This window comes from Carassius auratus, chromosome 8 (genome assembly GCF_003368295.1).
Source record: "Carassius auratus strain Wakin chromosome 8, ASM336829v1, whole genome shotgun sequence".
In the NCBI taxonomy this organism is placed as follows: Eukaryota; Metazoa; Chordata; class Actinopteri; order Cypriniformes; family Cyprinidae; genus Carassius; species Carassius auratus.
Window position 1 is genome coordinate 5,061,140 of NC_039250.1, and position 7,770 is coordinate 5,068,909.

A 7,770-nucleotide genomic window follows, 5' to 3' on the forward strand; every position below is an offset into this window, starting at 1 on the left:
GAAAGGTTAAAAGGATGTTAAAGGTTCTCTATTGAACATTCAGCTCCAGTAAAGAATCTTTATTTTTAAGAATGTAGGATCATTTTACTTTAAAAAAATGGCCAACATTCATGCAATCTACAGCAGAACAGCTGACAGAAGAAACAGCAACATATTACAGACATTTACAGTCTCTTCATGGCCTGGCCGACTCACTGTGAGGTCACCCGGAGGATAGACCCCACATCAGGGTGAGAATGAAGGGAAGCAGCTGTGGGTTTCACAGTAAGCTTACCCTTGCCCTAACCTCGCTCTCAGAATCAGGGTCCAGTATGCGGTGAATCAATAGCTTTCTGGCCTGTCTATGGGCTTCCACACATCTCGCTCTAAGCTCAGGGTTAATGACTTGTGACACGTTTAATTCCCAGAATGCCCTGCGTGTCGCGCTTTGACGCACGATGACGGGACCACCGTCGGTGATGTGTGCTTTCTGCCTGCTGCTTTGGCTGACTGTTCAGGCATTAGAAACGGGTCCGAGCTCGCTCTTTGTCTAGCCCTTGCATTCGTTCCGTCGCTTCGGGATTTCAAAGCGTACAGTAATTCAATTCCATTGCAGAGAGCTGCTGTCACACATTGCTTAATGTGTGGGCGTCTGGGCCTACCATATGGATTTGTTTGCTTTAAATGCCAAAGCGCAAGTTTGCTCTGAGGGTATATTTTAAACACAGGGATATTTGTGCAGTTTTCTGTTTCATATTGTATCCCCGTTCTCATTAAGTGCCTTTGCATCGCTCCAATTAGTGACAGGATTCTTCCTCCACATGCAAAGGCCTTCGTTTAAATCTGAACCCAGACGAACGGAGGGGAATCTGCTGATTGAGTTAATTACTGAAGGGGAAAAGGCTTACAGCATGTCAAACTCCATTACATGAGGTTAAAGAGCAGGTTATGAGCATACTACAACAATTATATAGGTTAATTGATGTTATTTTAAATCTGTTAATAAGGCTATCCCGATAAGTTGACATGTTTATTAATAAAGCATATTTGTTTACATAATTGCTTGAGTTCTAATTCATCTGATTTACTATCGTTTCATTTCCTGTGATTTATTTTAAAAAATGCACTATTTATAACAACAAATGTGATCTTTATTTCAATTCAATTTTTCATTGAAATGAAATGAATGGGAAAGTCTCCTAGAGTTTCAGAAATAATTTTAACAATGCATCAGTCAATGCTTAGATGTTTGCTGTCAAACTGAGTAATGATATCCATATTCATTTATAATCAGTTATACTCCTAAATTCTATTATTTCAACATTATTATTTAGCTAAATATTTCATTATTACGGTCATGTGATTATTATTCTTAATGAGTTTTTATTGTTTTTATAGTCTAATTTCATGAGTTTAAGGAGAAACATCTGAGACAGAGTTGATGAATGAGACAATCAATTGAAACCGAGCTGAGGGCTCCATAGAATCTCCTGAGCTGTGAAAAAGCAACCTCTGATTAACATTTTTTGTTTTCTCTCGAGAACTCAAATCAAATTTCACATTTGGCGTGTGTGCTATGAATTACATCTCTGCAAACCATTTTTGTGAGGAATGCACCGTGATGGTAGGATGGGTGATATGTTGACTCCAGCACAATGACATTTGAAGGAAATGGCACGGGCTTTGGGCAGAAAATAAACATGAGGTGAAAAAGCATGCTTGACAGATTTCTTGTGAGAATAGCAACTCGATCTGACAGTTCAATCAAAATGCTCAGCAATAGTTCATGAGAATAAGCATTATCTCTCACTGTATCCCACGCCTGTATCATGGCCAGACACCTGCAGTGCGGAGGAAAATGAGTCTACCGCCGCTAAAGGAAATAAGACGAGCGCGATTTCACCATCTGAATATTTGAAGATATGCTTCTGCTACGGCAGATACAGCACGGCTACTTATCAGCATCTTGCATGGATGCATTTATTTTGGAGACATTTGCAAGTCTGTACAAAAATAATAATACAAATAATAATAATTACTGTGGTTAAATGCATGCAGAAGTAAGCAAACCAATGATAAAGAAGATTTCTGGAAATTAATGTTTAAAGTCATTTTGCATCCTTTGAAAGGTTGTGTGTTTTGTGTGTTTGTAAGTCTTTGTTTGTGTTTTGCCTTCAGGCGTTGTATTCATGGCTCTCAAATGCACGCTGAGTTCAGTGGCAGCCAGCTCTACCAGCCAATTGCCCACTAGAATATCAAAAATAAAGCAGCCAAAAAAAAAGAAAGAAAAAATAAATCAAACAAGTCTTGCTGATGGTTTGGCACAGTGAACAACAGCACCTGTAAACTTCGGCCCACCCTTCACTGCTGCGTAAATGCTCATGTAATAGCAGTCACACCTTCAGATGACTTTACCACCTTCTGTTCATTCACTGATGTACACTGCCTGCAGAAATAACAGCATTCAAAGATCAAAGCAGATTGTCTGGCTTTACATTAGATGTATGATAGAAACTATATTTGTGGCCTTATTGACTGCTCACAATCTCTTTTATCCTTTTACAGGTTTTTGTATAAACCATACATCACATTTGCCCCTACAGTAGATTAAATGGACCTGCATCTATCAGTCTGTCTGTCTAGTGTTCTATTGTACTAACATTCTAGTCTAGCCTATACACCTTCAAGTTTCAAGAATTTTTATATTTAAACTTTCATAAGCTTTGCAATTCTGCATTTTGTTTGCCCCCTAAGTTCAAATTCAATTCAGATATAGTAATTGAATAATAAAAAAACAGCAACAACAAAACATAACAAATTCAGTTTCAAATGGCACAAAATGTTACTCATTTGTTCCTAAAACTGAATTCATAATTATGATTATTAGCAAAATTCTCTTTAAAACAGTTCAAGGTGAAATATAACATGTCAACATGCAGGACTAGGCTAGGTCTAGGCTAGCTTAGTGATCTATTACAGTTTTTCTCAGTCGCTTTGGAGCATTTCTCGATACTTCTTTAATATTTGCAGAGAAGTATTTGCATTTTCTCAAAACAACTTGTACAAACAGCACCACACAATGGATCACCTGCAAGAGCCAGTAACTATCTCATAGTCTTTAGTTCTTCCCTCAAACGAAGGTATTTGTGTCAGTGAACATATCAGTGCAATCGGAATAAGGTCCTTGTGTCATTGTTTACAAACAAGATAGTCCAAATGTTTAGTCATGTTGTCAATATGACCGTACACTCTGTATTACCTGATGTAAACCATGGCAACAGTTTGGATGGCAGTTACTGTAGGAGGCACTTCTTATGCCGTATATCTATTTTAAAAGTACAAATTTGCACATTATTGTATGTGGGATATTGATTGAAAGAGACTGGATAGGATTCACAGTTACACTTTACTAGTGATCTGACAAAAAAAAAAAAAAAAAAAAAAACTAAAAATGTCATTGTGATACAGAACAGAAATATGGGCACAAAGCTGAAAATACACAATTATAAAGACAAAATCAGGACACACTCCTTAGGCAGAACTTTGCTTTTGCATGCAGCACTGCATGAGGAATCGCCTCCTGATGTGCCAGTCTGTCGGCCCACAGATTCTCATCTACATCACAATGAATGTCTTCCCCTGCAATGCAATGTGGAATTGGAGTCAAGTGAAGCATCTCATAACTTCATATTTGTGGATGAGGCTGGCTCCAACCTGACCAAAAGCTGACAGTGTGGTCGAAATGTCATCAGCCACAGGGCTACTGTTGATTTGCCAGACCAATAGCGAGGAAATATCCATTGTCGTATCCATGTGTTGTCCTCTGTCTATATATGCGCTCCAATTGAAGAATCATGAGATGCACCTTTGAGCTATTTGAGAGAAACAGGTTTATCATTAGCTGAACTTCTTTCTCTTCATTAGTGAAAGTCAAAGGCATATTTACAAAAAGTTATATAAATAGTAAGTAGAAATGTGTGGGAAATATTCTTGACAGTTTATGACAACTAGATCAGCCATTTTGCATTTAATGACTTATAAGATGAACTAATGCCTAGGTGTTTGGGGGGGGGGTAAGACTGTTGCAGAGAACTATATAATACATTTTGAGCAACACAACATTACCAACTGATAATGTAGGAAACCGCAGACAAATGTACATAATCAATTGCATGTATGTACCAAAGCAATCACAAATTGTTCAAAAGAATAAAAGACTGCTTTTTATGATGTGCACAATTGACTTGATGATGGAGAAGTGGAGGTTGAACAAGTAGTAGCAACACCGATATTATGTACCTGCATGTTTTATTGGTATTTTAAAATGAAATTTCCAGTGTATATGATTTTTTTTTAGTTTTACAAGTACGCCTGGCTAGATTTGTGCTGTCTTCTGTGCAGCCTGTCAGTAATAATTACCATTATTCAGTTTTTGCTTATTCTATTGCAGTGTCTTTTTCATAATAACCCAACCCTAAACTGCATGCTCAAGAACAAAACAAACTGTTGTTGGTGTAGCCTCATGTCGTAGGATGATGTCTGTTGCAGTAAGAATGGGTTGATCTTGTCATGCTGCAAAGTGATTTGCCAATAGTAAAAAAAAAAAAAAAAAAAAACTGTGACCATCTGAGAGCTGACTGACCTGGAAGGGGAAAAGGGAAGGTTAGTGGGATGTTCTGCTGGAACCATCAGTAATTATCACATGATAAAAGGAGCAGGTGATGTCTACTTCAACAGTATTGATCTACAGGGAGAAGAGGAATGTTACTCTTAAGTGCCTCTAATGCACAAGCTTGTTCTCAAATAGTCCTAAGAGACGTGTTAGCAGAAAAATGCCTGTCATGCTTGTCAACGGAAACTGCTGACCACTGTCATATTTCTGCTCTGCACCAGTGTCATTTTGCAGTGCTGACATAAACTCAGTTTCAACCAAGTGAGCTGCTTTGCTGTTTGCTGTCTAAACAAGCAGCTACCTTTAAAGGGAGCAAATGGAACTAAAATGCATATTTGAATGCCCTACAAACGGTGTCAATTGTGGTGCCCATGTAAACCCAGTTGACATTCGTCTACAATACAAAGCGACAGTTTTACAAACTTGGGCAAATTAGAGCGAGTCCCAATTCCAAAACAGCGGGAGATGGGTGTGAAAAATTCTGGAGTGGCTTTCTGTGTCATGAGTACTTTACAAAGCTTGCAGCTCAGCAGGTTTAGGAACAGAGGGGGTTAAACACATATGATTAATATTAATACTAGCAAAACATCAAGCTACCGCTTTAGGACATTATCAGGCACATCCTCTGATAACACACCTTGAACTCTGTTTTTGAACAGGAGCAATGGATGTCCGGAAGCGATAAGTGTGTTTTCACAGGTCTGATAACCTTTCAAAAAAGTGACTGTTTATATTACAATTAGTGCCTGATTTGATCCTGAGTTTTCCCATGATATGCATTTAAAGAAATAGTTCATTCATTCATTTACTCACCCTCGTCATTCCAAACCTGAACACAAAAGACCACCAAACAAGTAATGCTCGACTCAATTGTTGTTTTAATATCACTGTTAATATTTTATTTTTATGCTTTGTTTTATATAATTATAGTAAATAAATAAAAATTAAAAAAAATTAATTTTTGAAAAAATTAAAAACTATGTTTTGAACTTGTATGCAGGGGTGAACTTATGGTTTTCAAACCACACAATTCTACATTTAATAGAACAACAAGATGGTAAAACTGGTGTGGTTATACTGGTAAAAACCTTTAGTATCTTTCCAACCAATTTTATTGTCGTTTGGATTTTCACTTCTATACGTGTGTCATATTTAACTTTAAAAGAGGAGAATATTTGTAGTTTATGGCACTGTATGGTGTTTTTGTCATTTGTGAAGCTTAGCTCTATCTATCTATCTATCTATCTATCTATTACTCAAAATTTTTGGGTAAAGAATTTTTATGTTTTATTTATTTATATATTTATTTTTGTGAGTCTCATCAATTAACGCTGCATATTATCACAATTCTACATTTTGATATATTTGAAAAAGAACATACAGTATGTCAAACCTAAAGAAAAAAAGCATTAAAGATCATAAAAAGAATTAACTCTTTTTGTTCGGATCAATCAAAAATATTAATTTCTTTAGTTTTATTATTATTATTATTATTTATTTTTTTATTGATTCTAGACTTTGAATGACAGTTTACAGGTATATGTATATACTTGCTTGGATTTCCATGTTATATTGAAGTGAAAGTGAACATGAATGATGAATAAGGTCTTCAGCATATTTTTCAATGGTTATTTCTAGTTTTATGTCAAGTCAAGTCAAATCAAGTCTGCTTTATTGTAAATTCTTCCACATGTACAGTACATACATACAGATAATCAAAATTGCGTTACTCTCAGACCTTGGTGCATACAAATTACATTAACATTAAAGCCTACAAATCTAGATCAGATATAAAATGTAGATAAAACTATACAATAAGGAAATGTAAAAAAAAGACATATAATAAAATTAAATATAAAGTTAAATAAAGCAGCGCAAGGCAAATGGCAGATAGAGTGCAAATCAGTTAAGTGAACAACAGTGCAGATAAAAGATTTTAGTGCAATATATGAACATAATATGTCCAGACATTAATATTTCATCTTTTTCTACAGAATAAAGCCAGCCAGGTGGGTTTGGAAAAAAATAAGGGTGACTACATGATGGATAAATTATACAACGTTTCTTTTAAAAGCTGTTTTCAGTTGAACAGGGACCAAATGAATAGACTCACAAAAGACTAAATTGCTACAGAATTCTAGAATGTTTCCTTTAAGCTAATGACTTGCCATTATTTCTAAAGTAAAAGTCTGAATCAGCCTTCCATAGCAGTTTACTGATGATCAGCAGGGAATAAATGCCAAGATGTCTGACATTTCAGGCCCAGAGTCAAAAAATCATCTCTCTAATTTACACCTGCTGCAGTGCCAGGTCTGGCAGGACCGAATTATTGGCCCAGCAGGTGCAAACTGGCATATCTGATCGAGCGCAGACAGATATACGGCATGGCACAATACAAGCTTTATCCAGTCTGAGATTCAAGTCCAAGTCTGCAGCATGAAATGTGTTTTGTGAATTGCAGCATGCCTTAGCTTTGTTTGCATTTGCTCGGTTCATGCTTAGCTGAGCATTCATTTTTGCATTAATGTTTGTAAAGGACTGGAAAATGCAACAATCCAGTGGAACTTTTTCTCGCACAAGATATCAACTTTTGACAGAAGCCGGGCAAATGAAAACTGTCGTCTGAGGGTTTGCGGGACCTACCGGCAGAGAAATGTGACTCATTTGCCTGTTTGATGGAGGTTGTTGTTAAGAAGCCGTTGTGAAAGCGGGGGTGTCTAAAGATGAATGACCTGTTTAGACAGGGACGTTTTACAGGCTGGAATCATCTCCATGATTGATTAATGATCAATGGTCATCCACTTTGCAAACGATCAATCATTGTCCAAGTGCCCGTCGATGGGAAACTCTCTTGGAGATGGCATTTGTGCAATAGCACTGGGAACCTGAAATCAATATCCGCTTTCAGGAGGCACACTGTGTCGTGAGTTATTTGATAACTTTCCAATTAAACACGTTTTTGTAGAGCGTGTAAGTGATTAACTGGTAAGCTCTTCTCTATTTCATGTGTTTATGGAAAATCCATCGAGAGTATTCTTGCTCACGCTACACTGAATGCAGCATTGCAGTGGAGCACAAAAGAAGAGTTCATTAAGATGAATGATGGTGCTGAGTTGGAA